Below are 25808 nucleotides of genomic sequence, written 5' to 3'. Positions count from 1 at the left end.
CCAAAATGTTTCTTTATGATCATCCGGATTTCAGTGGTATCTGTTCTAACACCTTATTTTGTCAGTAATTGTCTAAAATTTTATTAATATTCTCTCTCTTCCATTTCCATGAAGCCACAAAAGTAATAATGTCATTTCCAAATATTGGGGTTTTTGTGAAAAATGTTCTACAGATTCAATGCATTCTTCATGAAGATTTCAATAAGTTTCTTCAAAGAAACAAGTTAATCCAAAAATTACTAAAGAAACTGAAAAAAATAATAATGGTGGTATCGCAGTATCAGACTGAAAATTACACCGTAGAATCATAGCAAAAAAAAAAAAAATAGTATGGTACTGTCACAAAAACAGACACGGATCTGTGTGTAAAAGTTCCAAGAATAAGTCTAAAAAACCATAGCCACTTGCCTTTTGACAAAGGTGCCAAAAGCATTTAAAGAAAAAGAGTGTCTTTCACAAATAATTCTAATAATACTGAATGCCCACATGTAGAAGAATGAAATGATATCTGTTCCTCTCAAAATGGACCAAAGACCTTAATGTGAGAGGGCTAGACAGATGGCTCTGCAATTAAGAGTGTTTCCTGCTGGGAGCCTGAGTTCAGTTCTCAGCACCCACATGGTGGCTTCCTATAAATCTAATTCTAAGGAATTAGATGCCCTCTTCTGGTCTCTGTAGGCACTGCATGCTTATATTGCACATACCACTGTATAGAGACAAGCATATACAAAAATATAGTTAAAATATATTTTAAGATCTAAATGTAAAGTTGCTAAAAGAACACATTTGAAAATATATCTTTAGATTTCATAGACAAGTGATGAAATCATACCAAGAACCAACCATGGATAGATGTGGAAAGTATTTCGTGTGTGTGTGTGTGTGTGTGTGTGTGTGTGTGTGTGTGTGTGTGAGAGAGAGAGAGGGGGGGGAGGGAGGGAGGGAGGGAGGGAGGGAGGGAGGGAGAGAGAGAGAGAGAGAGAGAGAGAAGAGTTATTCGAACAAAATTGATTTTTTTTTTTTTTTTTTTTTTTTTTTTTTTTTTTTTTGCAGAACTGGCGAACTGGCGATACTGAAATAAACCAGGCTCATAAAGACAAATATCACATGTCTTCTCTCACAGGTAGTATGTAGTGGGTAGAGGACATGAAGGTAAAAAGGTCAGAGAGATTTGGAGAGAGAAGGGAAGTAGAGTGTAGGAAAACACAATAGAGGAGGTGCATTTCCACAAGTGCATTGCCTGTGTAGAAATGTCATAACAAAACCCCTGACTTAGTCCAACTAAAACACACTAAAAACAAAAACAAGAAAGTGCAGCCCAGCCCTCATTGTGATCCTAAATGAAATAAGCCAGGCACACAAATCAGGAACCATATGAGCTCACTCATGCACGCAATCTGAAAAGCTGCTCCCTAAGACACCAGGAAGCAGTAGCTCCCAAAGATGTGGGGAAGCAAGAAAGGAAAGGAGAGGGTGAATGGACACCATCACTTTACATAGGAGGGATGCTGTCCTATGTTCTGTTACACAGTTAGCGACAGTATAGTATATATTTTGAAACAGGTAGAAGGGAATACAATGGCCTCTATGCATAGAAATAAAGCTTATTAAAAGAGATGTATTGCTCTATTTGAGTCTCCCAGTACTAAATGCATTGTAATCAATGAGTAAAATAATACATTAAGACAATGCTCACAGAGAATGACTTGCTCTGAGCCACCCAACACAAGGTTCAACCAACCTGGAGCCATCCCCACCTATCCCTGCCTAGCTCAGGCACAGACCCTGTGAGCCTCCTGTGTTTCAGCTTCCAGAGTCTGGACCAAGCTCAGAGCTGAGCTTATTCTCTTCCAAACAATCTGTTAGGAGCTCCACCCCTGGCCAGCAGTCGACTCCTAGCCACAGGCCATGGGCTGAGACCCATGCTCCCTGAGTCACGCTGATGGGGCTCCCAGGGCAGGGCCTGGCCTATGTCCTGGTGAGTCATGACACCTTGGTGCAGAGATTGATAATCCCAAGATTACTGTCAGGAAGTATTCTGAAGCCACCATTCAGGTTGTGACTAGATGCCAGGAGGCATCCTTTGGGTCTTTTTGTCATGTACTTTTAAGTAGGACAGTCTTTCTGCTCAACAGAGGGAAAGGGTGTGGTCACCTCAGCTGAGTTTTTACATGCACTTCTACTCAGACGTCATTGAACTACAAACCTCACTTTTGAGATGCAGTAACTGAGCTTCAAAGATGAAGATGGAATACTAGGAAAATGGCATAGTTGATAAAGTACCTGTTAAGCATGCATGAAGATTCTGGGATTAGATTTTAAATACCCATACTTTAAAAAGAAAAGCTTGGCATCTCACATTTATAGTTCCAATGCTCAGAAACAAAATATGAGAGGATGGCAGTGGGGAGGCTCACTGGCCAACTGGTCTACCCAGCTGGTGAACTTCAGGTTCAGTGAAAGAGACTGTCTCCAAAAACAGATAGTGATAGAGAAAGACACTGACATCAATCTTTCTTATACATATATAGATGTGAGCATCTATGCACATGCATGTATGCATGCATGAGTGTACAATATACAATAAAATATTTTTTAAATGAGGGCTGAAGAGAAGGCTCAGCAGTTAAGAGAACCCACCAATATCACTGGTGTGGTTCCCACCACCTAGATGGTGGCTCACAACAACATGCAACTCCAGTTCTTGGGGAATTAATGCTACCTTCTGGTCTCTATGAACATGGCACATGTGTGACATACACACAAATAAAAGTAAAAAAAAAAGTTTAAGAAAAAAGAAAAGCTGAGAGGTGCAAGGATGGTTAGAAGGAAGCTGGCTAACAGGAACCATCTTAGTCACATAGGAGACACACAAGCAGTAGTGGTAACTGCAGTTCCAACAACTCATATATGTATTTTGTGAAGAGCCAGAAGAATTCAAAAGTCTCCATCCCAAAGTAACAGCAAACGGCCAATGAGATGGAAATACTGATGTCCCCAAATTTACCGCTGTATGCTGCACAGTTTCAAGCAACCACCACACCCATAGAAAGCTATGATCTGAAATGGTACTATCTTTCAAAAAAAAAAAAAAAAAAAAGGAAACAAAGTACATACTTAAAGGTTTTAGATAATTATTTTCTTTCTCAGGTCAGCATTAGAGGTTTGGGATTTGTGTTTCAGTGTTGCATAGTACACTACCCACAGGACTGTGTCAGTATATCACACAAAACTGGGTACTCAGCCACTGCTGCCTTTGGCATTGTTGGTGCTTAAGGCTGATAGGTAAGTCAAAGGAGCAGAAGTCACACAAATACCAATTATCTATTGATGATGGTCAAATGTTAGCACTTAAAAAAATCTCTGTGTGCTAGGTCTGTTATTGTATACCATCACTAAAATGTCTGGGCATTTTGTATTTTTTAAATTTATTTATTTGTGTGTGCATGAGTGTGCTTTGGCAGGTTCATGTGGGAATAAGAGCTCATGGATGCCAGAAGAGGGTGCCAGATCCCCTGAAATTGGAGTCAATGGCAGTTGTGTGTCACCATGTGGATTTGAGGAACTGAACTCAGGTCCTCTGCTAGAGCAGTAAGTACTCTTAATGGCTGAGCCATCTCTCTTGTAGAGAACTTACTTAAGGTAGGTTCAACCCCTCATAACACACAAAAGTTAAATTAAAACTTTCTAGAAAGAAACCCTCATCAACTGAAAACTCCATAAGTGAGTTCTGCCAAATGTGTAAAAAAGTCATATCAATTCCTTTTTTTTTTTTTCTCCTCAGGAACTTGAGCACGGGGGCATATTCACCAGCTCACTATCTACAGCCAGTATCTAAGACCAGAATAACCAAAGTCAAGGAAACCAGAGAAAAACACAAATACTCCCTAGCAACATAGGTGCAAAGGTTTCATGAAAATTTTAGGGTTCAACAGATAATACAGCAGATAACACATCAGAACCAAATGAATTTAGTGTGGAGTAAAAGTTTAACATTGAAACATAACCAATGCTATTCACATTATTCAAAGACTAAGAGAATACGTAGCTTCCAAATTCAGAAAATACATTTTAAAAAATCTAACATCCTTTTCCTTTCTTTCCCCCTTTTGTTTTCCTGTCAGCAAACTCAAAATATCAGAGCTTCCTTAACCTGTTGATCATTTTCAAATACACCATTAAAATTATAATTAACTCTGAAAACTCTAATGTTTTTATCCTGAGATTGAGAAGTTTCTGCTTTCATGCCCTCTGCTTGGTATTGTATGGGAGATTGTAGCCACCACGAAAAGGCAAGAGAGGGAAATAAAAGCCACCCAGATGGGACAGAGAGAAATAAAAACCTTTTCTTTTACAGATTATATGCTTTTCTATTGGAAACAATCAAATGAACTCTACCAAAAATGCTACAAATAAGTGAGCTCGTCAAAATGGCAGGCTATGGAGCTGTGCTTAGGAACATGGTACTGTAATGTCAGCTACCTAGGAGGCTAAGACGGGAGAATTGCAGGTTCGGTAACAGTGTAATCCACAGAGAGAATGCAAGGCTAGAACAGGCAACTTAATATAATCTCTGTCTCAAGAGAGAAACTGTGGCCGAGGATATAGCTCAGCACTAGAGCTTCTGTTTACTGTACATAGACCCTGGGCTCAATTCCCAGCACCAATGGGAGAATGCAGGATTTTAAAAAAATCAACCTAGAAAATCCAGTCGTCTCTCTAAACACTAGAAATTCACCATTAGTAGCTGACATTGAAAGCATCCTTTAGAATAACACCAAAAGGCATCATTGAGAGCTGAAAGATGGGTCAGTGGGTAACGTCCTTGCTCTGAATCTACGAAGACCTGAGATCAAATCCTCAGCACCAAAATAAAAGGCCAAGCATGGCTGTGTAAGCCAGAAATGAACTTGGAGGCAGAGGATCTGAAGAGTTCACTGGTCATCTGGCCTAGTCAATGCCACAGGATTCCAAGTGATAGACTCTGTCTCAGGCAATGAGATGGAAGGGGATAGAAGACACCAACAGACACCTGTGCCCTGACTTCTGCACTCTTGGACACAGGAATGTACAGCCACATGCTCACATGCATACGCCATACATGAGCTGATGATATACACTTTCCTGGTCTATTCCAAAATTTAATTTTTAAAGATATTAACCAACCAGATCTATGGAGTTCATGTGCAAGAGTGAAAGGGTATATAAAATGCCAAAAGCAAGCTGGAACATAAAAAAAATAGAGCTTCAAGGGTTCGCACTGACTCGGGGCGTACTGTTAACCCTCACTTATTGAGAGTATGTTAAAGATAAACAGATAAGCCATCGGAAAAGGAGAGTCCATGAGTAGAGGCATGAACACATGGATGGCTGGTTTTCAACAAAGGCACGGGCGCCACTCCACAAAGCCAAAGTCATCTTCTCAACAAAGGGTGCTAGAAAATTGTACGTTCTTGTACGGCACAATGAGCTTGGATTTCTACTTTGTGTAACACACAATGAGCAACTGAAGTGGGTGGCTGAGCTGAACACATGAAGGCCATTGAATTAGTCACTTTTCTAGGAGCTGTAATTAAATATCTGACAGAAACAGGAAAGTCACGAGAGGTTTGCTTTGGCCCGTAGTTCAGGGTGTGTGAGAGAGGGCATGGTGCCTGACTCGGTTCTCATAGCCCAGGAAGTAGGAGCTGGTCACATGATACAGTTGTAGAAAGTGAGTGTGCTCACCAGACATCTTGAAGCAACTGGTTTAGGACCCACAAGGCCATCTCTCTTGATACCTTACCTCCTCTAGATAAACTCCACCTCCTAAAAGTTCCTCAGCCTTCCATAAGACTAAGTGTTCAAATATAGGAGCCTATAGGTAACACTGTGCTTTCAAGCCATAACAAACATTGAGCGTTTAAAAAGAAAATACTTGAGAGAAATCTTTTTGACCGCGGGTTAGACAAATATTTTGAAGTGACACCAAAAGTATAATCCATGAAGGAAGAAAAGCTAATAAATCTGTCATCTAAAGGTAAACTGTTCCTCAAAGGACACTGTTAAAGAAATACTGTGCGGTGGGGAGTGCAGGAAGTCTTTGCAAAACGGTGTCTGCAAAGCCATGCGTTCAGAAATCCAGGAACTGGAGAGATATTTCAGAGACTACAAGCTCTGGATGCTCTTCCTGAGAGATGGGGTTTAGTTACCAGCACCCACATCAGACAACTCACCACTACCTGTAACTCCAGGTCTAAGGGCTCCACTACCCTCTTAGTGCATGCACACGTGAGAGAAACCAACACAGAGAGAGCAACAGAGAAAGAGAAAGAGAGAGAGAGAGAGAGAGAGAGAGAGAGAGAGAGAGAGAAACAGACAGACAGACAGACAGATAGGCAGACAGACAGACAGAAGAGAAGATGGGGAGGGAGAGAGAAGGCACATATCCACGCACAGTCATACCAACACCAACACTACCACCCCACGGATTTTAAATACAAATACATGTGCATGAGCATGTGTGTGTGTGTGTGTGTGTGTGTGTGTGTGTGTGTGTGTGTGTGTGTGTATGAAATCTCAACACAGTAATAATCACTCCACAATGCAAATCATAGCACCATGAACCCCACTACATATCTAGCAGAGCAATTTTGCACACTGATAACACCAGAGCTGAGCCTTGGAGCAAACATAGCTCTTTCATCCGCTGGTGAGACTGAAGATGGCAATTGCTTAAGGAAATGGTTTCACTGTTATTTTAAAAGTTCAACCTATCTCTGTTCAAACACTTATACCTAAGTATTCAAAGATGGAAGGATCTGAAAATCCACCAACAAGAAAATGAAAAAGCAGACTCTGACACATGATCTCTTCGTGCAAGGGGGGTGTGCTTGGGAATGAAAAGGAAGAGGCTCCTGATGAACACTCCAGCATAGATGACAATCATAGTAATTACATTGAGGGAAGGAAGCCAGGCATAAACGAATGCATTCCATATGACTCTAGTTACACAAAGTTCCCTAAGATGCAATTCGATCTGCAATGACAGAAAGTCGATCTCTGGCTGTCTAGAGATGGAAAAGAATTGGGGGGAGAGGGACGAGCAGAGTGGAGAATCTCATAAAGTGGATCTCATCAGAGTTGGAATTAGCAGAGTCTGGGAACAGAGGAAGGAAGACAGATAGAGAGGTTGGCCAGTGGGTACCATGCCCGGTTAGATAGGAGAAAAATGCTCTGATGTTGTAGTGTACTGTAAGGTGACTAAAGAAAACACCACATGATTTACATTTCCAAAAGGCTAGAACAAAGGATGTTTAATTTATTTTAACCATAAAGAAGTGGTAAATGTTCGTTAGGGGTATAGACAAACGTATAGATGTGCAAAAGTGCTTGCCCTGACTTGATAATTACATGTATATGGTTATATTAAATATCACACAGGGGCTAGAGAGATGGCTCTGTGATTAACCACCCTGCCTATTCTGCAGATGACCCAGGTTCAGTTCCCAGGATGCCCACTTTGGCCTACAGCCTCTCTATATTGCATGAGGCAATAAAACTCTCATCATAAAATAAACCAAATCTAAAAAAAGCAAATTTAAAGAAGTAAATAGATACTTTTTGAAACATCATATGGCAGTAAAATAAATATTTTAAATACTGTTTAAAACAAGCAGAAGATGCCTTGACTGACTTTGAAGGCGGGTGGTGTGAGGCTTCCTCTAGGAACTGGGGGTTCAGCCTCATGCTGTCCCTCCCCTGCTGGGGAGGACAGAGAGAGAGAGAGAGAGAGAGAGAGAGAGAGAGAGAGAGACAGAGACAGAGACACAGAGACAGAGACACAGAGACAGAGACACAGAGACACAGAGACAGAGAGACAGAGACACAGAGACACAGAGACACAGAGACACAGAGACAGAGACAGAGAGACAGAGAGAGAGAATCTTCTTCAAGGGGAGACACAACAGTAAATAAACTGCTCAGTAAAGACAGCTCCTCCTCCCTGCCAATTAGCTGTAGAGAAGCAAGATTTTTCCTGGGGGCTGGGGAAGAGATCCTGGCCCCAGTGGTCTCCTAGATTCCTGGGGAGAATGGCTCCAGATTTAGGGAACAGCCCCAGGGGTGTGACTGAGGGAGTCTGGGGGAGAACTGGCCAAATAATCAGGGCATTCACTCGGGGGCTTTGTTTGCTGTTTCAGTGCAAATTAGCAATTAGCAGTGCCTGGCATTGAGCCACCTCCCTTCCAAGGCCAACTGGCAGCACGTGTCTTTTTTTTTTTTTTTTTTTTTTTTTTTTTTTGTTCTTGGCTGGAGACTCACAGACTGGGTGGCAAGAAATAAGCTCTATGAAGCCAGAACCAAAAGCATTATGGTCCCTTTACCTTGCAGCCTGACACCCCCCCCCCCCTCAGAGGCATCATGCCCAAGAGATCACCCCAGTCGACTGCCTTCCTTGTGGACAGAGTGAAGTGAACCTGAGTGGGGCCTTCTGGTCTACTAATGACCTCCACGGAGAAAACAGACTATGAAATGCTAGAGAAAATGCTCTGCATAGACCCCCGCTACCTTTGAAGAGACGGAGCCAAAATCTGAACTCCCTGCCTCAGAATTCTCATAACCACAGATTACTTCCTGTCATCTGCATTTCTAATCACTTCCTGGGGGAAACCAACCCACTTAGATAGAGTGAGAAAGGCTAGAGGAGAAAGGCTAGTCCTTGGGTTCTGCTAGCTGGCTAACCTTGCCACACTGCTCCAGGCCAGTGAGAGACCCTGTCTCAAAAAACAAGGACAACATCCTGAGCAGTGATACCTCTGACGCAACTACAGACAGGTATACAAACAGAAAAATGCATCTGCACACATACACATAAGGGTAGGGTTCCAACAAAACTAAGGGGGGGGGGTATCAAGTACTAGAATGAATCAGTTGATCAGCATCAGAAAACAGGAGAACCAGTGATTCCAGTGAATCTCTAGACACCCAATAAGACAAAGGAACACATGTCCTTTGAAATAATGCCCTGGGTCCTTGTAGAGAACAGGAGGCACAGAATTAAGCAAACTGAAATGTCCACTGTTGGTTTCCTGATAATCCATGAAAAAGAATCTGTCTTACAAACGATGGGGAGATGGTCCAGAAACGTAGCTCTTCCTTCAAGGGGCTACCTGCTCAAGGCTGGTGAACCTCTTCACTCTCCAGCCTCCAAGGGCTAGCACAGATTTGAACTTTAAGCCTTTGGTTTTGCTGGAGACAGCCCTAAAGCTAGTAGACACAGTAAATAAACCCACCGGTTTCCCAGTTCAATCTGAGCTTCAGATAAATGACGGATATGAACTTAGTCCTCTGTCTCTGTAATGATCAGAATACTCCAGAAAGATGAAGTCTGATTGTCTTTTCTAACATTTCTTCTGTTTGTCAATCACAATTGTATATGGTGTCCAAGATGGCTTTACAGCCAGTATTTGTTTAGCTTCTCCCGTCCCCTTGAAGGACCCAGTTCAATGAGAATCAATACACTCCCCTCTCCTTCTGTCTGCAAATACCATCCAGGAAACCTGTTTCTCTGTCTTCTCAGTCCCTGGAGGTGGCGAAATCCCCCGATGGTCTTGGAAAGTGGAGCTTTCAGTCCTTCAGCCCCAGGAGCAAATGAGAGAAGATATGAAGGAAGACTCTCAGGGGAGGGAAACATCGAGGTTACCTTCGCTCCCTAAACACACACAAGGTGGGGTCCAAATTCCTGGGGCTCACCTAAGCAGAGCAGGAGGAATAGAAGTCACGTGGTCATGTGAGATCAGCCCCAACCGCAGCCAGGCTAGGTAATTAAAAGCATGAAGGTCTAGCCCCCACATCCTGACCCAAGACCAGGCATGGGTTAGAACTTTGTTGCTTTGTTTGGCTCATTAATTCAATCCAGACATTGAGTTTTTGAGGAAATATAATGTCCTCACCACTCTGACGGGGACCACAGAGGTTGGAAAACGGGCTCTGAGAATTTGGACCTACAGACCTCGTTCCCAAGAAGGCCTTAGCATCAGCTAAAACCAGGATCTGGCTCTGATCCTACTCTCCGACTGAGGACAATAGACCTATCTGAGCACACCGAGGTGAAGAGAGGACCTTCTGTACATGTGAAACACCCTCCCAGGGCTCCAGCACACAGAAGTCCTAGAGAAGTACGTTCACAGCTTGTGGTGGCAACATGTGGAAAAAGAGTACTGGCTGATGGGAAATATCTTCTGTTTCTAAGCAACAGGTGGGTTTCTGTGATGGTGTCCCAGTCTCCTGTACTGTCTGGTTTGGTGCATCAACTTGACACAGCTAAAAGTCATCACTAAGAAAAAAGTTCCAGTTAAGGAAGCACCTCCATGAAATTCAGTTGTAAGGCATTTTCTCAATTAATGATCAATGGGGGCAGGAGCAGGCCATCGATGGTGGTCCTGGGTTCTAAAAGAAGGCGGGTTAAGCAAGCCATGGAGAGCAAGCCAGGAGCAGCACTCCCCCATGGCCTCTGCAGCAGCTCCTGCTTCTAGGTTCCAGCCCTGCCTGAGTTCCTGTCCTGACTTCCTCCAAGGATAAATCTGGTCTAAGCCAAAAAAAAAAAAAAAAAAAAAAAAAAACCAAAAACAAACAAACAAAAAAAACCCCTTCCTTGACAACTTTCTTTCTGGTCATAGTGTTCTAGAGCAGCAATAAAAAACCTAACTAAGATACCTCCTTTCTATTTCTGTGATAAAACACTGACCAAAAGCAACCTAGGAGGAGAAAGGGCTTACCTGACTTACCAGTTCAGGCCATGGTCCAACACTGAGAGAGGTCTGGCAGACCCTCTTGCTATTTCATGCAGCATTTCCTACAACCAGAGAACTCACTCATCCAGAGAAGCAGTTTAGAACCCATGGAGGACCACACCTGCTGGTTCATAGGCAGACTCATGCTTAGCCAGCATTCTTCTACAGCCTGGGGAATGGTACTGCCCATAGTGGACTGGGCCGGCCCACAGTCCACTATTAGCAATCAAGATAGTCTGCCACGGGCCAGTTTAATCTAGATAATTCTTCTAGATAGGTTCTCCTCACAGGAGATTTTCAGGTCATGTCAAGTTGATGGTTAAAGTTAACTAAGACAGATGGAACTGTGCCTTTATTTTATTTTTTCTGATTCTTTCTGCGATTCCCTGAGAGTTTCATATGTGCACATGATTAATTTTAGTCCTTTTTGTTCCCCATTCTTCTGTCTCCCTCTCCTGCTGCAACTTTTATTCTAAGTACCCCTCCTTCCACTTCCAATGAGTGCGAGAGGGGACTTTCTTACTGGAGTGGGACAATGTGTTAGAGACTACACTGCAGAAGAAAATGACCCTCACTCCCCAGCAACCATATTCTAATAACCAGGCGACCAATCTGTTGAAACATTCAGAAATGTTAGAGCATCAGGCAGATGCTTCCACTTGAGTGGAAGACAGGGACACCAACCTTACAACCCTCAGGAGAAAGGAGAGCAGTGCACAGGGCACACCAAAACCATTTTGTCCCTCCATGGCTAGGAGGTACTAGTGATAACAACTTCCACATATGGGTGAAGTGGATGTATTCAGCCATGCTCCTTACTGTGTCCAGCCTCTCACCCTACAGTTAGTGCCTGGCAACAACCAGGTAGGCCTGAGTCACTGTAAAGGGGGTGCTTGCCTGCCCCCTCTTGCTCTCATGCTCCTCTCTTGCTCTTGCCTTCCTGCCCCCACTCTTTCACCATTCCTTCCTCCCCCCCCCCCAAGTGCTTATGGCTAGCCTCTTCTCCTCTTCTCTTCTCTCTCTCTCTCTGCCTCTACTACCCTCTTAATTTCCCTGAATAAATTATATTCTATACTATACCATCATGTGGCTGGTCCCTCAGGGGGAAGGGATGCTTAGCATGGGCCCACCGAGGCACCCCCTCCTTCCACACCTCACCACACCTCCATAGAACATACCCCACCTTTATCTTTTCTCAACACATCAATGATATTGTCCCGTTCATTCCTTCTCTCCTCCATTTGGTGAAGATCTCCAGGTTCCATACTTCCAAGACCTCATAGTTTTCATTAATGAACATCTTATCCATGGCCTTTGTGCAGCAAGCCCTGAGTGACACTGAACAGAACAAGTCCCCCCCACCCCCAGGATTTCTTAGGCAGCAGAGACTAACCCTGAACACAGGCTGGCTGTGAGGCTCAGCCCTACTAGGCAGGGTTTGACAGTGAGGAGTGTCTAGAGATGGGTCACCCCGCAGAAAGCTGTACCTGTGACAACTAAGAGGCTGACACGAACAATCTGCCTTTGCATCCAGGGCAAAGCCCCTGATCAGCATCAACTGCTTAGCCCCACATCAGGCCTTGTAAGAGGACTGGTCCCTCAGTGCCAGCAGCTGTTGGTCTACCCCCATGATGCAGTGCGGGGGGGGGGGGGGGGATAAGGGGGGGGAGAGGAAGAGGAAAACAGGGAGGGAAGGGAAAAGGAGAGGGGGAGGGGAAGGGAGAAGGAGAGAAAACTTTCTGACAAATTCTAATAAATTCTGCTTAACCAGCTGTGTGACCCAAGGAGTCACTCTGTTATGTTTAGTAAAGACAGAGGCAGTGTGATGCAGTCTCTGTATGGGAGATTTGATTACCAGTGTAAGCAATGTGACTTCTATTAGCTTTGATCACCAATATAAATAGCGTAACTTCCATTAGCTTTGATAACGACCTTCCTGCTATTCAACAGACGAGATTTGATTCTTTACTCTTTTTTTTTTTCTGAGACAAGGTTTCTCTGCGTAGCCCTGGCTGTCCTGGAACTCATTCTGTAGACCAGACTGGCCTCAAACTCAGAGATCCCAAGCACTAAGTTTAAAGCCACCACTACTTGGCCTGATTGTTGTTTTCAAACCAAAAGTTTCTTTGCAACCAAGCCAAAGAAGTGAAGAAATGGACTGGGTGGGTTGAAGTAAGGCAGCCTCTTGCCCGCCTTCATAAGCTGCTCTCTGTGAGGGCTCTTCCTTGATTTTGGCAACATCCTGTGAAAGGAATTAACATTCCTATCATGCAGCTGAGAAAAACAAAGCTGAGGGAGCTCTATCAGAGAGGATATAGAGCCACCCAGAAACCCTGTGTTTCCTGTTGCAGGTAGGTGGGTGGGACCGAAACACTCTTGTTAGCAGAACCGGGGCTTGAGAGGTTCCAGTGGGAGCCCAGGTCCTCACCTTCTCCTCTGTATGCACTCCTCCAAAGGGTTTCCCAGCTGTGTGGCTGGTCAGTGGGATGCTGTGCCAATGGCTTGGATATTTGGATGATCAGACTCCTGAGCCTTAAGAGCCCAGTTAGGGCTCAGGATGCCACTGAAGGAATATTAGACACCTTTGCCAGGCTAAGCCAAGAGATAACCAATTCCCCAAGCTCTGCCCACTCCAGCCGAGCTGCTGCCTCAGGCAGTAACTGCTGTCGTGAGCGACTGGGATTCCGGCCTCACCTCTATTTTTAGGTCACAGTGGCAGCTACAGTGCAGTATAGGTCATCTCAGCAAGAGACTGGAGAAATGGCTTCGTTTATAAAGGCTTGACATGTTGACATGAGGACCTGAGTTTGATCCCTAGAGTCTGTGGCAAGATGCAAGAGTCTTATTAATTGAGATAGCTCAGATTTCCCTTTTCTCAACTGAGAAGATACTTGTAAATCCCCACCAAACACCCTTGCTGCCTCCTTGTTTGGCCAGAGCACTGCCCAGGAATGAGGCATTTCCCATAACAAAGACCTGGATGGAGATGAGGGGCTGAAGAAAGCTCTGGTGCTTCTAAGTGAACAGTTTGCATCAGTCCCTAACCCAAAGGCATCTTCATTCCTGAACCTGTGAGATGAACTCAGCCTCCCACGCAGGATTTTACACACACACACACACACACACACACACACACACAAAATCAGACAATAGGAGGGCTGCAAGGCTAGTGTGCAGACAACCCAAGAGCTGGTGCTATCGAGCCCTGCCTCTCACAGAACTCTAGGAAACCAGAAGCAGCCAGTCCTAGCTCTGGAAATTCCTGAAAGCCTCACTCACAGATTATAACCAAGGATTTGGGGGTATGTAGATGTGTGTGCAGGAGCAGATTCCATGGGTGTGTGTGCATGTCTGTGCATATGGACATCAGAGGCCAGCTTGGGTGTTGTTCTTCAGGAGCTGTCCACCTGGTTTTGGGATCTTTCCTTGGGATATGGAATTGTCTAAGTAGGAGTCGGGTTGCTAGGGATTTGGTATTTGGAGACTGGCGTGCTCGTGCCAAAACCCTAAGCAGTGGGCTTCACACAGGCACTGCTATCATTGCCTATCCAAGGAATTTAGGAGCCCGGAGGCCTCAGAACAGGGAGTAGTCTATTGCCACAAATGAATGAAGCTGTGAAATGCTAGTGTTTCTCTCTGTACCATGGATTTTTTTTAATACACCCTTGCCCTGGCCCAGGTTTCCCTTTCCTTGCCCGGTGCCCTGACCTGAACAGAACATGGAGTGGGGACTGCAGCAAGTGGGATAGAAGAAAAAAATGTTCAGGGGTTGCTCCGGTGGTGTGTTCAGGCCCTGTGAGTGATAACGTAGAAACCCTGGATCCCATACCAGACATTCTAAGTCCATCTCTTCCGACTCTCTGAGCCCCATAGAGCTGATCACCATACCTGTTTGCTGGCACCTTCTCAGCCCTGCAGCCCAGACTGAGTTCAGCAGCCTGGACTAAGTACAACAGCTTTGTTAAAAGCCTGGCCACTTTGTGCACATAGATCCTTCATGAGGGCCCCAGAGATCATGACTGTCTTCACACCTCCCATGACCCCCAGGTGAGTGTGTGGTAGCAAGGACTGAAAGACCAGAGAGTCCTGTAGCCAGACTTCACACTCTGCTGCAAGAAGACCAGCTACAAAGCCCAAGGGGAACAGCAGTGTTTTGAGAAACTGGTGGCCACTATTATGAAGATAAAGAGACACTGTGGTGCCTGCTCCTCTCTGCCTCTCAGCCCTCCTCCCTTTAAAGAAACATGGAAGGGGAGATCACACATGTCAGGAAAGGACACTGAGTTGGGACTGTGGTAGTGCATGTCCCAGCACTTGGAGGCAGGGGCAGATGGATCTCTGAGTTTGAGGCCAGCCAGGTCTACATAGTGAGCTCCAGAACTGCCAGACCTACACTCCTTTAAAACGGAGTAAGCTGGAGAGATGGCTCAGAGGTTAAGAGCCATCCAGTGGTCCTGAGTTCATTTCCCAGCCACAACATGGTGGCTCACAACCAAAGTGAGATCCAGTGCCCTCTTCTGGTGTTTCAGACAAACCAGCTACAGTGTACCCATAAAGTAAATAAATTGTTTTAAAAAAAGAAAACTATGTGAAAAAAAAAAAAAAAGTGAAGTTGGAGGAGGTCATTCTTTTTATTTATCTCTAAACAGATACTTCATGTACCTGCTGTGTCCACCATGATGTTCTGAATGTGGTGGTTTTAATTCAGTACTTAACAACTGTGTCAACTCAGTTAACATTTTGTGGCCAGAACCCTTTACCCATTTAATGCATTTTCATAGGTGCAGTATTTAGGCTTTAATGATCCTGTGATGCTGTGTGAAGAAGCTCCTGATTTCTGTTCCAGTTAACTGCAGGCAAGTGCCCCTGATCAAACTCTCCCATCCCTGCCCCAGCAGCCACCCCCCTCCTCCAATGTCTGCCTTCCTCAGTTCTGCATAGGAGAGAGATTCTGAAGTATTTTTCTGTGTCTGTCTTAGTTCACTTAGTGTAGTAGCCTGAGAGTTCACCCAAATTGCTGCAAACGGTGGTGTCTTCTCCTTTGGTGGCCGAATAGTAGTCTATGGTGCATTTATCTCAACATCATTATCCACAGCCCTGTTGATGGACTCTTAAGTTGACCCCATTTCTTGGTTATTAGTTATTGTGAGTAGTGTTATGTTAAGCATGGCAGGACAGATGTTTCTATTTATTTGAAATAATAACAATTAATGATAATAATAATAACAACAACTGGGTTGGTCAGCCTTTAATCCCAGCACTCAGGAGGCAAAGGCAGGTGTGTCTTTGAGTTTAAGTTCAGCCTGGTCTACAGAGTGAGTTCCAGAATAGCCAGGGCTACACAGAGAAACTCTGTCTTGAAGAAAAAAGAAGGAAAGAAAGAAAGAAAGAAAGAAAGAAAGAAAGAAAGAAAGGAAGGAAGGAAGGAAGAAAAGGAAGGAAGGAAGGTAGAAAGGAAGGAAGGAAAGAAGGAAGGAAGGAAGGAAAGAAAGAGAAAGAAGCAGAGAGAGAGAGAGAGAGAGAGAGAGAGAGAAAATAATCAAAGGACTAGAGAGATGGCTCTGTGGTTAAGAGCACTTGCTGCTCTTTCAGAAGGTCTGTGTTGAGACCTCAATACCCACATCAGGCAGATTGAAACAGTCTGCAACTCCAGCTCCAGGACATCTGGGTCTTTCTTCTGGACTACTTGGGTGGAGACATAAACACACACACACACACACACACACACACACACACAACCAAGATATGGTGCCATATTCCTTTAATGCCAGCACTCAGGAGGCAGAGGCAGGCAGATCTCTGTGAATTCTAGGCCAGCCTGGTTTACAAAGTGACTCAAGGACAGCCAGGGCTCTTATACACATAGAAATACTGTCTCAAACAAACAAGCAAAAGGACATGACACATAGACGTAGCTAGGGAGGCTGCTTAGAAGTTAAGGGCACTTGTTTTTGCAGAAGCCCCTGATTCTGTTCCCAGAATCTACAATGTGGCTCACAGCTTTCCATAACTTAACTAGAGGACCCAATAACTTCTTCTGGCCTCTGAAGGCACTGCATGTATGTAGTGCACAGACATACATGCCCTCAAAAAACCATATATGTAAATAAAAAACAAATTTGAAGAACTACATGCAGAGACATGTGTATGTTTCCACAAACACACATAGCAGTTGCTTTTCATTAAGTCACTAAGGACATGAATATTAGCAAAAGGTGTCATGTGCCTGAGTCTGACAGAAGCCACTTTACTTCAGGTCTCCTGCAGGTTTCATTTCTGGGCACTGACCTAGGGAGTCAGTGGCTAATTTGGCCTCTAAATCCCTGGCACTTTGACAGCCAGCACAGGAGCCAGCCCTCCCCAAGTGCTCATGTATAATGGCCCCTTCCTGCTTCTGTGACAACTGATCTTGTTTATTATATTGATGAATGAATGGGGTGAGTGAAGGAATTATGAGTGAATAGATGGATGAATGGATGGATGGATGGATGAAAGATGAATGGATGAATGGATTCATGTATGGATGATGGATGGATGGATGGATGGGTGGGGTGGGTGAGTGGATGATAGATGAATGGATGAATGGATTCATGTATGGATAATGGATTGATAGATGGATGGATAGATGGATGGATGGATAGATAGATGGATGGGTGGGTGGGTGGATGGATGAATGGATGCATACATGCATGCGTGCATGGGTAGACAGGTAATTGAATGACTAAATGAGCAAGTGAATGAATGAATAAATTATGAATACAATGATCAGTGTCTTAGTGGACGATAAGCCTGAGGAAAGTATACTAAGGTGTAACAACTGCTGAGCTTGTGGACAACAGGCTCTGGGGACACCCTGCTGTGATCCCAAAGTGCATGGATAAAGATGTCTCCAGCTCCTCTGACATCATAGGGGACCCAGACAGTCATCGAAGCCTCTAGTTTCACTGTCCAGCTTTTCAGAAGCTGATGGGTGAACAGGAAGAGAACACAGAATGTGAAGCCAGATATAGGAATCTCAGACCTTGGCAGTCCCAGCACTTCAAGTGACTTGAGACAGATGGCTTTTCAGGCATCTTGTGCTTAAACTGGAAAGAACATGGTTTCATCATCATCTTCTTCTTCATCATCATCGTCATCAATTTGTTTATTCACTTTACATCCCAATATCAGCCCCCCTTTTCTCCCAGTACTCCATCACACAGACCCTTCCCCCCATACCTCCATCCCCTTCTTCTCTGAGAAGGGGTACCACCCCAGGGCCCCCCAACTCCTGTACATAAAGTCATTTTAGGACTTGGTGCACCCTCTCCCATTGATAACATACAGAATGGCTAATCCAGGGGAACAGGAGCCATGGGCAGGCAACAGATTCATGGACAGCCCCTGCTTTAGTTGTTGAGGGACCCACATGAAGACCAAGCAGCTCATCTGCTACATGTGTGTGGGAAGGCTAGGGACAACCAATGTTCTCTCTTTGGATGATGATTCAGTCTCTGGGAGCCTCCAAGGGTCCAGGTTAATTGACTCTGTTGGTAAGAACAATTATTTTTATATCTAATGGAACATCTAGAAATTATTTGATGCCACTTGGTTTTTTTATTGATAATCCGTAGCATTTTATTCTTCCTAACTCCATAGTCATGGACCCACATGGAAACCTTCAGACAGCTACCACGAGAGAAAGTTGCTGCTATAGTTAGTATTAAGCACTTTCATCTGTGCTGTTTGGCCTGGAAGCTGGTTTTGAGGAACCAGCACATGTGATTATCTGATGATGAAGGAGAACAAGAGGCAAACACTCAATAAACATTTACTGACCTGAATGGGATCCAGGCTTCACCCTGTTCTCTATTCCCATTAAAGGCAAAAATCTGTTCCCTGCTTCTCAGCCTCCTCTGGTCCATACCTCTTCCCAAATACAGAGAATGCCTAGCATGTGGTTCACACTGTATGGCTATTGTGGTATGATGGGGGACAAATTGAAGAGGTCTCCCTGACTCATGGAACTTACAGTGTGAGGAAGCAAACACACTGTAACGAGCATGTAGCAAGAGCACAGTTCGCTGCTAATCGGATTACACACAGGTTTTGGCAGAGGGAGAGAGAGTGTGCTCAAACTCCAGAAGGTAGAGCAAAGAAAGTCCTTCTTAGAACTTTAGAGAGTGGCAGGGTGCAGGGGCTGACATGGCCAAAACCTAAACCAAAATGGTGAGCAATGCTTTGGCAGCAGAGAAAACAGTATGTGAAGACTCAGGGGGTGCTGTTGTTCGAAGGTTAAATGCCCTCTCTAGGTGCCTATGTTTGAACACTTGGTCCCCAGCCTGTAGTGCTGTTTTGGGAGGCTGTAAAACCTGCAGAGGGCAGAGCCTCATTGAAAGAAGTAAAGGTGGACCTTGATGATTTATAGGTTGCCCCATGCCCTATTCACTCTCTGAGTCCTGACGGGGCATGCAGTGTGGACAGCTACCTCATGCTTCTGTACTACGCCAAGGATTAAAGGTGGGTACCACCACCACACCACTCTTTCTCACAGACAATCCCACCATTCGGGAGGCAGGGGCAGGCAGATCTCTGGGTTTGAGGCCAGCCTGGTCTACAGAGTGAGTTCCAGGGAAGCCAGGGCTACGCAGAGAAACCCTGTCTCAAATTTAGAAAAAAAAAAAAAAAAGAAAGAAAGAAAAACTGTAAGATATAACTTTTCCTGCTTGTCAGGGGTTTGCACACAAATGATGGGAAACAGCAAGACCGTACTGTAAGCAACGTAAGAGGGACCAGAAGCATTTCCTGTTTCCTATGACACATCGGGTGCAGGTCTACAGCTTCGTAGGGAATTAATAATTTTCTTATCATTTTATAGACTGTATACTGGTTGGATATTTTTTGTCAACCTAAACTAGAGTCACCAGAGAAATAGAAGTAGGAACCTTAATGAAGAAAGTATTTTCATCAAATTAGCCTGTGACAAGTTGGGGGGGGGGCGTTTTCTTGATTGATGATTGATGTGGTAAGGCCCTGCCCACTGTGGGCAGTACCATTCCCAGGCAGGTGAACCTGGGTCGTATTAGAAAGTGGCTGAGCAAGACAGTTCCATATTCCATCTCTGGGCACTTGTAGGTACTTCTTAACTTTATTTGAGAAGAGAGCTCAAATGTTAGCCAGCCCAAATATTTTAGTTGTCATCCAAAGCTGTTCCTAGCAAATGCTGTTGCCCAAGGTCCATATGTTGAAGACCTGCTTACTAGTTGGTGCCACTTGGAGATAAAACAACCTTTCAGGAGTGGAACCAGTCTTAGATCATTGGGTCCTGATTTCTTCCTATCTCTCTTTCCCTCTCAGGTCTACCTGAGATGAGCAGCCTCCTCCACCATGGGCTCCCACCATGATGTGCTGGCTGTCCACAGGCCCCAAAACAAGGCAGCCAAGTATCCCTGGAACCAAACATCCAAAGCTGTGAGCTACAGTAAATCTTTCCACTTTTTAAGCCCATTGGTTTGTCTCATCTTCATGATACAGAAGGCTAACACAGTATCTGTGCTAATAAATGTGATGCTATAGGCGTACTTACTGGAAGGTGATGGGCTTCGTGCAAAGGGATGCTACAAAAAAGTCACAGGGCCATGTGGCACAGAATAGGGAGCGTGTGGCCACAGAGAGGCCCACATAGATGCTATTTATCTTAAACGGAAACCAGTTGGGCAGCCTTGGTGGCAAGAGAGTCCTGTGGGTACTTACTAAGTGTTCTGTCATCTCTACAGTATTTTTCAGTCTTTCTCCGATTGCTCCTGTATCTGGTGTCTCTATGTGACTCTACTGTATTGTCTCTGCTTCATGGAGTCTTATTTCCTTCGGTATTTGACCACACTGGGGGAAATGAATAGACACGGGCCTCCAGAGAACCTCGCAACAGCACGCTTGTGCTCCCACCCACAGGAAAGAAGAGAGCATGTCAGACAAAACAAGGCCTTGAAGGTCCTAACCCAGATGTGTACAAGGCACATCAGGCCTGATGTCCCAGGCTTAGCGAAAAAGGCTGTTATATGGACTTCTGGTTCTGGGGGTGGCCATACCTCCAGCCAAACCATCAGGCTTCTGTTACAATGGGAAGAGAGGAGTGGGGGGATATCAGAATACAGCCACTGTGTGCCAACAGTCAGCAAGCAGGATGCGCTCCAGCTCAGCTGGCACGACCTTCCTTGGGGATCTGAGGGGCCTGGAACCAGCGTGGCTGGAAAGCCAAGGCTGGTGGGAACTGGCAGCAGAGAAGCAATGGGGATAATTAGGACAAGCAGCTAAGTGTGGTGCCTGGTGCCAGCTGCAATGAAAGAGTACGTTTCAAGGGAAGTTCACAAATTCAAAACAGTTTCGGTGAAGGAGCGGTACTTGCAAAATGCCTGTGAATATAAGCATGCCCACATCAGTCTGTTCACAGTGGATGTGTGTCTGTCTGGGGGAGGGGAGGGGGTGAGACTTCAGTTTAGCCTCACCCTGGAAGAGCATCAGAGCTGGATCATGTCACACAAGGAGGGCCCCCAGTTGCGCCTAATGAGACAAGTTACCACATTGTACTAAAGTGTTTGCAGTTCTTTTATGGCCAGCCCTTGTTCTGTGCCATACTGACGTCTCTGTCGCTTCTGCAGCCAGCCAACGCTTTGTGCTGCAGCTTAAGTCGAAGCAGCCTGGACTGCGATCCCTCTCTCCTCCCAAGAGCTGGTGTGAGTGTCAACTCCCTACCAGCCTGGCTCCAGGTACAGATGCCTCAGACACCCAGAATTCTCCCCCCGGAATGTATGTGCATCACTTCAGAAGGGTGCAGCACCATGGAGGGGAAAGCATTCTAGAACCTTCCACCATTGTGTGTAAAATGTGAGGTGTTCCTGCAGAGATGGTCCCATCGGGAACTGTAGGAGAAAGGCAGTCCTGAGTTCAAATCCTCCTTATCAGAAGATTCAAAGTCTTGAGTTCAAAGTTCTTATCGGTGTGACCTAGTGTTCCCTTAAGTGTGAGGTTGTAACAGGTTGGAAGTCAGGAGCTAGTGCAGTGTTCCTTGGGACCAGGTGATTCTGACTTTGATCTTTGCTCCTTAGCTCTGGTGTCTCTAGAGCGGCCAACTATCCTAGTTTGTCCAGAACTGAAGAATTCTAGAAATGTCTACTAAACATTGCTGGACATTCAATCACTCTACCACCAGACGGGATATCTGGCAAGTTCCTTAGCATCTCTGAGCCTCAGTTTCCCCACACCCAAAATGGGCACTAAAGTTCACCTTGTAGGAAAGCCCCAGAGAACAGAGGATCTTCCCAGAGACCATCCATTCTGACTCAGTGTAGCCGACTGCCTTTTTATTCTCCTTGCTTCCTACTTTACAGCAGCCACTGGCCGCCTCAGGAGGAGACCTGCAATCCGACCACAATAAAGGACTTCCTCCAAGTACACCATACATTGTCTCCCAACTTCTGGGTCACTCCCCTCCCTTATCTGCTGACCCAAGTCAGCCCCTGGTGTCTGCAAGCCCCACCATACAGTTATGACTTTGCTTAGTCTGAATGCTTCCCTCCAACACCCTCAGGCCCATGGACTGGTTTGTTCTGGCTCTGCATAACTCTGAACCTCTCTGAGAGAGCCCCACCTATGACCTTGTCTGCCCTCACCTTGATTGCATTTGAGAGTGCTTCCTCAAACTAATTACCGAGAGGAGAGCCAGTTACACACTGAGGTTTCTCTGTGGAGGGAAAAGAACATTTCATTCCAACAAATTGCTTCATAGCAGTGACTTCACCCAGCCCCAGAAGGAGCTGAAATGCTTAGGGTGCAGCTAAGCACAGCTCAGAGAAGGTGTGAACTTGCCGGAATGTTAGAACCTCGTCCAAGTCATAAACGAAAGCCTCCCGCCCTTCCCAGCCAGCTTCCAGACAGCAGAATGGGAGACACACGTAGTGACTGCACATTTTAGGCAGAGAAGGGACACTGGGGGAAGGAGGTCAGCACATGGCTGTTTTGTGTTTGTGTTTGGTCTTTTCCCAAGATGTTAAACACAGGGGCGTAGATCCATGAGTTAAATACTGTGCTCTGGTGACTTTCTGAGGAAAGTTCTAGAAGATGAGCCATCAGACTGAAGCTACCTTCCAGAAATTACCAGAACATTTACCACCACCTCATCTCCACACTAGGACAGAACACTTGAATGGTGATGTCAAATACAGGCACAGATGGAGGCTTTCCTGAGATGCTCTCCCCAGATCTTTCTGAGGAAGCAGTCAATCGTTTCCAAATCCCATAGCCAATTAAGGCATCCTAAGTGTACAGCCAGGAGACACAGAATGCCCTAAATTAACAGGACCCAGTCTTGAAGACTCCCTAGACCCCCAAGGCTGTAGAGATGAGAGTTGCTATGGGACTAACCTTGTGGTCTGGCTGGGACTAAAGAAACCAAGACTACATATTGCTAGGAATAAACTGTTCTTTCCTGGGAAGCACATGTTAGGCATGGTGCTAACCCCTAGCACAGCCTACATCAGCTACTGAGGTAGCAGCATGGCAGTCACTGTTAGTACCTGGCCCACAGCCCTCAGTCTGTCCACAGCTGTGCTTCTCTACCTTAGACCACTCATGGCCACAAGGCCACGCTTGGCTCCCCTCTATACAGGCAGTAAGCCTGAGACATTAGCAGCAATTAGCATATAAACACCTAGGGAGGTGGGGGCATACTGAACTATGTTCTACACTATCCCAAAAGGCTCCTAGGAGACATGCCACCAAGCCCACAGCAAAGACCTGCTTACCTTCCCCTCCTCCCTGACTCTGTCTCTCTTCCTAACTCATCCTCTTGCTCCTAGAGTAATCATTAAATACATTTCTTCAGTCAGGGCCCAGAGTTTGCTTTCAGGAGAATTCCTGGTTGTGAGACATCCCTATTTGGCTCCAGTTTTGTGAATGGGACAACCGGGTGTAGAGATCCCAGATGTAGATATCGCCTGGCTTACAGAGGTGAAAGGCAGAGACAGAGATAAAATCCAGATCTGATGGTCATTCATAAAAGGACGACATCAACTTCTATGAGCCTGGTACCCATCTAGGGAGGGAATAGAATTCTTCCTTCCATCTACATCATGGCTGGTTGCATGCTCTGGTCCCAGCTGTCTGCATGACAGTGGTCTGGATGCACTGACAAAAAGTCATCCTGGAGGAGACTCTACCAGGGACAGAACCCAGCCACAAGAACTAATAGCCATAGGTCTTTCTCTGGGAAATTCTCGTATCTGGACCAAGTCAGAAAGGCACAACCCAGCTGCCAGGAAAGCCAGGCCAGATTGGTGAGACAAGACCCCTGACAGAATGAAGGAGCTGCCTAGTCAGCCTGCACAGACCTGGAGTTGGTGGATTCTCTAAGTGGGCCCTGAGCCAGCCTTTCATGGCTACATCCTTCAGGAAGATCCTTGAGCCAAATGGAATACCTCTTCCCATACCCCAGCACCCAAAGGGCTGTTCAAGTCCACAAGAAGTGGAATGCGCAGTCCTAGAGCTTACCAGTGGTGATGCACTTCAAGTCTAGAGCCCACAACTCTTACAGATCAGGGAAATGGAGGCCAAAGGTGGAGTGACTTGCAGAGACCCACCCCAACAGAGTTTGGAAGCCAACACTCAGATCAGCTCGGCACCATGCCCAGCCACTGTGCCCATGCTGGTTGCCATGTTACCATCAATGGAAAAACATTCTCCCCACACTTTGCCTATGATGTCTTCCCAGCATCCCTGTGAGGGACCCGCAGTAGCAGGAACCATTTTTATTCAGACTTCTGAATAAAAAATACTTCCCAGGATAGGAATCGGAAGCCCAGCATCCCTTTGCTAAGGCCACTTGAGCCGTTAGCTCCTCACAGCTAGAAGGGACCTGAGACCACAGCAAGACAGTACAAGGAAGTCAATCAAGGCTAAAGACAGAGCCCCGGCAGGGTGGGGGGGGGAGTGGGAGCAGGTAGTTGGTCCTCCTAGAAGCTATCCAAAACCTCTCATGGACTAGCTGTCTCTCATGGAGTGAAATCCAGGGCTCAAAAGCATTTGGGGTGTCTTAGCCATCTCTGTTCATCCCTGCTCACCCCCATACCTGCAACTAAGTACATGTCATAAAGTTTTATCAACTGAAACTTGTCAGTACGGTCCTCAGTTGTTCTTCCATAGCCTTGGTTCTTCAGTGACCTGGAGTCTTCTGCTGGTGGCTGGGCAGGGCTTGAAGTGACTCTCTCAGAGCTTCAGGGTCCTTAAATGACCTAGCAGGTCAGGAGAAGGATTGTGTGGGTGGAAATTCTGTTCTTCTATATTGGTGGTGAGGGGGGGGGGGGCTTCCAGGCTTCATTTATATGTCTGACAGCGTGTGAGATCGCCCCCTAGAGGCAACTGTTAGTCATTAAAAGGCAATAAGGTGGGCCATCATGGAAGATATATCTGTTGAGATTGCAAAAGTAGACACCAGGTGGCTACAGAGGACAGAGTAAGATAAGGCAGAGAGCCATGAGTCTGGCACTGTGCAAATGATCCCTGCTGAGAGATCTAGAACCTGGAACATTCTAAGACCTGGACTGATCAAAGGTTTCCATGTGTGCCTAGAATGTTAGAAGCTTGATGAACAAGGGGCCAAGTCGCAGAACCAAGCCTCAGACTATAGCTGGTGTGATGGATGGGGCAGCAGAGGAGGTGAGCAAAGAAAGGAGAAAGGGTCGCAGAGGAGACACTGAGGCATTAAACATGAGTAGCAGGTAGAACAGCTGAGCTATTCTGTCCCTTCTCTATCCATGTGGCCACTCAGCGCTCTCAAGGGGCTGGGATATAGGTCCCTTGTTTTATAAATGAGGGCTTGCAGAAGCCATTGAATACATATAGGATTTGAGCAGGCAACCAAAGCCTATCAGCAAAAGTAGTATCCCAGCCCTGCCCTGCCATTTGGTATTGATCTAGCCTAAAGACAATATCCCCACTTGATCCCAGAGCTCCGTTGACATCCTGTGATGAGGGCAACAGTGGTGAAGGAGTTGAGGCAAGACT

This window comes from Micromys minutus, assembly GCF_963924665.1.
Source record: "Micromys minutus genome assembly, chromosome: 1".
Taxonomy (NCBI): domain Eukaryota; kingdom Metazoa; phylum Chordata; class Mammalia; order Rodentia; family Muridae; genus Micromys; species Micromys minutus.
This window is presented reverse-complemented; position numbering follows the sequence as displayed.